The 8,525-nt window shown below is 54.3% G+C and overlaps 1 protein-coding gene across 2 annotated transcripts in view; it reads left to right on the forward strand.

Moving 5' to 3' along the window:
- CYTH1 (cytohesin 1) overlaps window positions 1-8,525 on the forward strand; it is a 60,148-nt gene that overhangs the window by 10,156 nt on the left and 41,467 nt on the right. Inside the window, exon 1 of one of the 2 annotated variants that reach the window (XM_027770754.1) lies at window positions 3,305-3,677. The exons of the other annotated variant lie outside the window; for it this stretch is intronic. The gene's annotated coding sequence lies outside the window, so the exon portion shown is untranslated. Of the gene's footprint in view, window positions 1-3,304; window positions 3,678-8,525 lie in introns of those variants that run through there. 2 annotated transcript variants of the gene reach the window in all.

Genomic DNA, 8,525 nt, shown 5'->3' on the forward strand with positions numbered 1-8,525 from the left:
GCCTAACCGACGCACTGTGCTCCTCACACCCCTGGACAGTGCCCAACCGATGCACGGTGCTCCTCACACCCCCAGACAGCACCTAACCGACGCACTGTGCTCCAACACACTGTGCTCCTTACACCCCAGGTCGGCGCCTAGCCGGCACACTACAATCTGCACTCCTTACACTCCCCGACAGCGCCTAGCCTGCACACCGCGCTCCTTACACCCACAGACGGCACCTAGCCAGCACACCGCACTTACACCCCCGGATGGCGCCTAACCAGCACACCATACTCTGCACTCCTTACACTCCCCGACAGCGCCTAGCCTGCACACCGCGCTTACACCCTCAATCGGCGCCTAGCTGGCACATCATGCTTACACCCCTGGATGGTGCCTAACCAGCACACCGCACTCCTTACACCCACAGGTGGCACCTAGCCGACACACCGCGCTTACACCCCTGGACGGCGCCTAGCTGGCACACCATGCTCCTTACACCCACAGGCGGCGCCTAGCTGGCACACAGCGCTTACACCACTGGACGGTGCCTAGCTGGCACACCGTGCTTACACCCCCGGATGACGCCTAGCCTGCACACCGCACTTATACCCACAGGCGGTGCCTATCCGGCACACCGTGCTTACACCCCCGGATGGTGCCTAGCCGGCACACTGCATTCCTTACACATCCATGCTGCCGGCCCCTTCTTTCATGGTTATTTGTTTTTTGCAATAGGGTGCACGTGCTTACCACACAGGGAGAGTGTGAAGTCCCCCCAAGGGGGCATGGTCACACTGCCATGCCTTCTCCTCCGTTCTTTCCTTGGATTTGGGGCGTGCCACACTTGCATCTGGCGTTTCCAGGCTGCTGGGTCCAGGACTCAGACTGCACGGCTGGCTCTGTGGGGTTCAGTCACTGCAACCACAGAGTCACCGAACTGGCCTGACCCTTTTTCTTTAAAGGGATAACAACACGTGCTCTTGGGGGTTTGGAACCATGTCTTTCAAGCTTTGTACCCTCCATAGTAACTCAGAGCGTCTTGTTTATATACAGTAAACTTTTTCAAAACAATTGCCCAATTATAAGCTTGGAAAAAAATCTTTTTAAAAAATTTTTGTAGGTTTTTACCATAGGACCCATGGGCTTTCTGGAGAGAGTGAGAGCGGAAGTGAGAATCATCTCCGAAGGAGATGGCCATGCTGCAGTCCCTTCTCCTCCATTTTCCTCCTGGAATTTTGGGGACAAATACACATGAGCCTGGCATGATTTTTTAAGCCACCAGGTCTGGGACTTGAATCATGGTTGACCATGTAGGAGTCTACCACCTTAACCACTATGCCACCTACTGGCCCTGAAAAAAGTCATTTTTAAGAATTATTTTATTTAATTTTATTTATTCATTTATTTAATTTGAGAGAGAGATAGAGGAAGTGAGAAAGCAAGCCGCCTGGTCTGGGACTTGAACTGTGGTTGGCCACGTGGGAGTGTCCAGTGCCTTAACCACCACGCCACCTGCTGGTCCCCCATTTTTTAAAGCTTTCATTTTCTCTGTTGGGCTTCCTAGTCTGTGAATGGGTCTCTCCCTCATTTCCCATGGCTGCCATGATTTTATGGCCTGGACACTAACTTGTTTGGGGATCTGTCTTCTTTCCACACGAGGGCCACACTGTAGGCTTTCGCTTGCCGCTTTTCCCTCTGACTTCTTACCAGCCCGTTCCTGGTATCGAGTTGTTCGTACCTAGAATCGACTGCGTGCACATGCAGGATTTTGCTACCAGACCTCTGGCCTCGGTTCAAGGCTGTGCCTGCGCTTGGGCCCACCTGGTGCAAGTCGGTCACTGCTGAGGCGCACCTGGCCAGCTCAGGTCGTGCTCAAGACCGCCTTCAAACCATGCTCAAGGACGATGCCCCATGAAATTGGAGCTCTCACTCCACAGTTTTGTTGAAAACGTGGATCCTTTTGTAGCTTACAGTTAAAGTGTCATAAATGATTTTAGGGGTTACTTTCCATAGACTCGGTATGATTTATGAGTACTACCATTGGGACTCCAGTGTAGCACTGCTCAGATCACGGCCATGTTCACAGACGTGGGCTGGCATGCAGGGCTAAGGTATTTGGGTCAGGTCTGGTGACACTGCCATGGTGATGAGGACGTCTGGCCACATTCCTCAGCCGGGCTGCACCCCCAGAGAGCAGAGGGCAGTAGATGCTGCAGTGTGTCCAGGTGAGCGTGGGGGCGTACGTGGGGGATCAGTCATTTCCTAATGGCAGGAGACTGGAAGGGCGAGCAAGGGTGTGGAGGTGTTGTGGGCCCCTCCCCATCATACACACACAGCCATTGTTCGTAGCCAGGGCAGCTTGGTGCCCAGGGGGCATTGAGCAGTGTCTGGACACAGTTTCGATTGTCACATGGCTTGGGGGGACAGTGGTGGGGCTCTGCTGGCATCTAGTGGGCGGAGGCCAGGGTTGCAGGGAACACCCCACAATGCACCGGGATGTCCCCACCGCAGAGTGCCCTGCCCAAACGTCCAGAGTGCCCAGTCCGAGGGACTCTGTCCTGCACGATGGTCTGCATTTTTTGCCTCTCTTTGCTTGTATTGCACTTGTTTCAAAACCTAGTCTTCTCCCTCAGTGACCAGGCAGTTTTCCTCCATGAAATGGCCTTGTATTCTTTTTCACCTGCAGAGGGTCTGGCCTATTTGTGTTTTGGGGACTGGATGGCCAGATCACCCTGCTCAGCAAGTGCCCTGGGTATCTGGTGCCCTCTGACCTCTGGGAGCCACTGCTCTGGGCTGCAGCCCTGTTGCTTGTTACCAGCCACCCGACATTTGCATTCCTAAGATCACCTTGCCCCACTCACCGGAACCAGAGCATCCGAGAGGCAGTGCTGCAACCTCAGGAAGACAGAACCGTTGCCCCACTCTCAGCGGGTGAAGGTCCTATTTGGTGAAAACACCGGAGCGTCCCTTGTGGAGAGGCGGGCATGGAACCCCGGAGGAGGGAGCACAGGGGACTGTCTTCCGACCCCTCCAGGATGCTGTTGGAGCAGTCTGGCCAGTGTCACTCTGCCAGCTGGTCTGGTGTGGAGCTGTGGGAAGGTCTGGGGCCGGCCCATGTGGTGACAGAACGTGCGCTCCGCAGTCCACAGGTCCTGGCTCTTTCTCTGCAGCAAGGAGAAGCGTCTTAAGTGGAACAGCTGGCAGGGTTTGCTTCTTGCAAAGGAACGCTAGCAGCCCCTGAGCAAAGCTGGCGGTGGCTCCCCTCCCCCTCTGCAGGCCGGGAGTGGGGGTAGGAGGAGGGGCTGGCTGTGTGATCGCATTCATGGAAATGAGCCTGCCAGGAGAGGAGCAGAGCAGCACAGAGTGGCAGCCACGCGCCCAGCTCCGCGTCCACGCCAGCCTTCCCCATCAGGCGCAGTCGTTTCCACCGCGGGGTTCGTCCGCTGGGCTTTTGTTTCCTCTGGACGCTTCCTGCTCTGCCCTGGCTGTGCTGGCACACACATGCTGTCCTCGCTCCAGCTCTCCCTGCACCCAGAGCTGTGGGAGCTCCCCGGAGCCTGGGACCACGGTTTCACTGGACAGAGCCACCATGGCCTCTGACGCGGAGGCCTGCAACCTGCCGAGGCTTTGATGTTGCCGCTTGAGGCTGGCCAGGACACTGGGACCGCAGGACAGGGGACTCGCCGTGGGTAAGAGGCTGGGCGGAGGGTGTGGAGCGCATCTGCGGATCCTGTGTTGGCGTTGTGCGGGCCTCTCCCAGCCAGCAGTGCAGGCCGAGCTGTGGTGTGTGCCTGTCCCCATGCCTGTCCTCCGCTTGCTCCTAGGGTTTTTCTGCCTGTTCCTGCATGGGTGTCCAAGCGTCAGTGTGACTTCTTTAGGCCTGAGACTCCAGAACAAGCCTTTACCGGTCTCTACGGTCCAGCTGCCATTAGGTTAGGGATGGGGTGGCAGAGGGACAAATTAGGACGCGCCTCTCCTCTCTAGGCCTGCCTGCCTAGGGAGTTTCCATTTTATTCCTTAAGGGGTTTGGAGCCTTTCGTGGGTATGGGCCCCCCTCTTCCAGCAGGACACAGAGAAAAGCAGTCGGAATTACAAATCTGATTGGATTCTGGGGCCTTTCTGGTTACTGGCCTGGAAGAGAATGGTTAAGTTTACAGAAAAATTCAGGGTTTACAAAGAGGCACCATACAATAGATTTTAGGAACAGGGATAAAGTAGGAAAGAACTGATCACCTAAGACCCCCACCAAGCCTCCGTTTTGGACTCGGCAGGGGTAGGGTGGCCCGCCGTGCAGGGTGACAGTGACTACAGCTGGCAGTGCTTCATCGGAGGCAGGAGCACCCCTGCCCTTGGAGGGGTGGCGTGCACAGATGCTCCAGCTGGTTTGGTGGGGTCGGGAGCCCAGGCGTTGGGAGCCGTAGGACTGTACCCTTGTCAAGGTGCTGCTTCTTGCTGAGCCAGTCCATGCGCTGCAGCCAGTCCTTGCTATCCTGACAAAACCAACAGTGGAGACGGGGTTGCTGCCTGAGGGCCAGCAAGACGCTGCTGCGAAACCTCCGCCTGTATCAGGTGCTGACACTGACGTGTTGGAGGTGGTTGAACTTCTTAAAATGATTGTTTCCTACTTTTTAACTTTTATTGAAAGCAGATGTTAACTTTTTTATAAACCAAAATTTAGGGGATAAAATGTTGGCTTAGTTTCTGTTCCCACCTTGAAATTTGACCTCATTTTTCTTTGGTTAACTCATTAAACTGTAACATGCAAACCAGGTTTTCCAGTTCTAGGATGTATTAAGTAAAATGTGTTGATCCCCTCTGTGTCAGATAACATAGTAAAATAACTTTGCTTTTATAAGACAGTTGATGGAGCTTTCTTACACAAATTGTTATCTGAGGAGGGTCGCGACGTGCCTTCCCTGTTCCATTTTGTGCATGAGCAGGCAAGGGCAGGAAAGGTCATGGCTTGCCCAAGGTCACAGAGCAGTCACTGCAAACCCAAGCAGGTGTCTCCCCTCCTCCGCACCCCAACCCTGGGCAGCGTCTCATCTGGTTTCATGAGGCCCAAGTTGTTAAGGTAGTCCTCTCATGAGGTGTCTCTCAGACAGGCTAGGAATGAAGTCTTCCTTAGAAATGCAGAATGTAGTAACAGACTCTTTAATGTACCTAATTCTGGGTGTGAAACTTGGTGGTGTTTGCGTGGAAATGATCTGACCTGCTCCTCTCTCCCGCTCGCTGTATGCTGCGTTTGCTCTTTGGGTCCTGGTAGTATGTGTGAATTTAACAGTCCCTTAGGCTGCAGTTGGTGGTGAGACGCTTACCTGGAACGTGGTCTACATAACGTCACATCATGGTTTCTTGGGAAAGGGATTGAGGTCAGCAGAAATTGAGGTGTTAGAATATTGCTGTTGAAGTTGTGTCTGTTTACAGCCCTGAGAGGTCCATTTACATGTGTGCTACCATCACCACCACTCTTCTCCAGAACGTCATCTTGCAAAACCGAAACAATGTTCCCATTAAAGAAGTCCCCATTCCCTGGGACCAGCAGTTAACATAATGGCTATGTCGCTGGATTCCCATGTAGTCAGCAGCAATTCGAGTCCTGGACCCAGTGGCTTGGAACTCAGGCCGAGCGCGTGTGCGTGCGTGCCCAAGATCCCGAGAGGAGAATGGAGAAGAGATTGCAGCGTGGCCATCCCCCCTGGGGTGTGATTTCTCGCTTTCTGTCTCTCTGTCTCTCTTTCTGGCAAGCACATGTGCCTTATAGCAAAAACCTCTCCCCCCCCCAAAAAAAAAGTCCTCACTCCTTATCCCCGCCCCACCCCCGTCCCTGGTGAGCCCGTTCTTGTGCCCTTGTGGATTTGACTCCAGGGGCCAGTGGAGTGTGCTGGGTGTCTGCTCTGTATCCGACTTACTTTGCTGAGCACCCCATCTGCAAGGTGCAGCCGTGCTGTAGCACATGTGAGAGTCCCCTTCCTTCTGAAGGCCAAAGGTAGGGTCCATCTTAGCAAACGTTGCTCGGGCTTCACTCTGCGGGAAGGAAGCGCTGCTGGCTTCCTAGAGTTGGCAGACCTGTCTATGGAGGAGTGACATGAGCTCGCTGGCATCTCAGGGGCACGGACTGTGTCACTGGGTCCTGAGCTTCATTCACACCTCTTTCTGCACCTCTCTTCCTGCGTCCTCTGATCCTGACAACCCTCGACACACGAGGCCTCAGCGAAATCTCAGGGTCATCAACACAGCGTATTTGACACCTCTCTTCTGCTGTTTTTCTGGGAAGACACTGAGTTGTGGTCATGTTCTTATACCCATCGTAAAGATCTGACCCCACGTATTTGTAGCATCAGCATGGATGGGGAGTTTTATGAAAGTCGAAAATTACTTTTCTCAGTGGGAGGGCAGTGCTCCCCCAGCAGTCATTTTCCAGTGATAGTGACGCTCTGTAGGGTGGTTGGCTTTGAACCTGCCTCCGTGTCCCCAGCTCACGGCCTGACCTGCAGATCTTAGCGGTGCCTCACAGCCCTGCCGACTCTCTCTGCAGTTTAGTGGATCCGTTTCTTACCACTCACCACTCGGAGCTTCTGTCCAGGGAGCAGTTGCTTCTCTTACCAAAGGTGGAGTGATTTGCCCAAGGTCATCACTGTGAGTGTTGGCTGGGGTCAGGCAGAGAGCCCGTCCCAGAGCTGGGCAAGGGGCCCTGCCGTGGCCTCCCATTGCTCCCTCGTTAACATGTGCCCCGTCAAAGTCGTCCTGTACCTGAAAGTCTTCCTCAGTAGGGGCCAGGCTGCCCTTCCTGTGTGAGGCAGACAGTGAATGTGTGCTGAGTGAGTCAGCGAAGGCAGAGTTGGAAAGAAACAGAAGAGGAGCATTAAGTAGATACTCGGGTGAAGGCAAGAGGCTTGTGCTTGTGGGCCCGACTTTGACTGGCTTCCCCTTCTCCAGTTCTCATGGCAGTGCTTGCAGTAAAAAAACAGCAGTTCCGTTTTACAGGTGTATGAAACTGAGACCCAGTGAGTTTAGGAGCTTGCTGAACATTGATGTTTCCAGAGTCCAAGTTCTTCCAAAATTTTTAATTTTTTTAAATGATTAGTCACTGGGCTTTCCTGGGGCCTGAGTGGCTTTTGTCCCTGGGTGGTGGCCGGGAATGGCTGTTTTGTTAGCAGTCTGACCAGCAGGGTGGACACAACTGTGGCCAGTAAGTGCTGGGCGCTGTATAGCCAGTGCTCACAACATTTGGGGTTTTTGCCCCACAGGCCCAGGATCACTGTGTCTTTGGAGGTTGGAGAAACCCTTTCTATGAGCGGTTTCCCAGACTTGTGCTCTTGAACTCCAAAGCGCCGCATGCACATAGCCAGGTGAGCAGGTGGCAGGAAAGCCTGGCTTATTTCAGCACTGCTGCCGCTGCTGGAGCCAGGCTGAAGGTTAGCTCTGAGGGCTGCATGCGTGCGTGCATGCATGTGTGTGCGTCTGTGCTCAGTGTTGATGAAACCTGCGAGTCTGCAGTCATGGGCGGGAGGGCATGGCCTGGCCAGGCCCTGGGGCTGCTGGCCTGTGTTTGTGTATTTACCTTCTACTTCAGTGAGGGACGCACACCCCGAAGGGCTTGGTCTTCTCGGCTGCTTTTAAAGCCTTTCCCTGAGTGCTGGTTTAAATGTGGACTCTGATGAACAATCATGGTGGAAAATAAGGCAAGTGGCATATTTTAAGCAGGCAGAGGGATCTGGCTGTGCGGGGTGACCTCAGAGTGTCGTATTGGTCCTAAAGCACTCCTCAGCCTCTTTTGTTTTCTGCACACGTGGGATTTAGCACAGCACATCCCCTCGGGTCCACTTGGCCCGGCAGCTGCTGTGTGCCTGGTGAGCAGGACCTTCTCAGGAAAGCTGCGTGTCAGTAGAACCTCATGGCGCATCACCCGGCATCTGCCTGTGGCCCGAGTGGGGACTGCAGGCTTCCAGACCAGAGCCTGTGCTCCTTTACCGGCCCCTGACTTGGAATGCGGGCACTGTCCCTTTAAGACAGTCCCCCTTTGTATGCCTGGCTGGATCCCATCTCTGCTCTAGGTTTCTGCGGACTGTTAAAATCTGCAAAGCAACATTTAAATAAATAAATAAATGAAAGCTTCCCTTGTGTGGCTTTTCTATTCACTGAGAGCACAATGGCCCCTTGTTGTTTTCATCATTTTAATCCCCTTCATTAAATTGGAGCCCTGGAAAGGAATGGTGAGGGGGCGATGCTGGACCATCCCTGCCTGCCAGCTGACTGCCAGCCGGACACCTTGTAGATTAACCTTTACTGGCATGGCTGCTGGGGCCCCTCTGGCATTGGGGAGGACAGGCGGGTGGCATGTCGGGCAGCGTGTCGGTTGTGCAACTCCCGCGCTGATCCAGCTCCATTGTGCTCAGGCTGGTGGTGGGGACGACCTGCTGCCCCACCCAGTGGCCATTCTTGTAAAGAGAAAGGGTGTAGCTGCCTCGCTGGCACACAGGCCTGGCTGCAGCACGTGGCAGCTGGGGGAGGGAGGAGTTGCTTTGCGCTCTGCC

Source organism: Tupaia chinensis, unplaced genomic scaffold, assembly GCF_000334495.1.
Source record: "Tupaia chinensis unplaced genomic scaffold, TupChi_1.0 Scaffold000159_1, whole genome shotgun sequence".
NCBI lineage: Eukaryota > Metazoa > Chordata > Mammalia > Scandentia > Tupaiidae > Tupaia > Tupaia belangeri.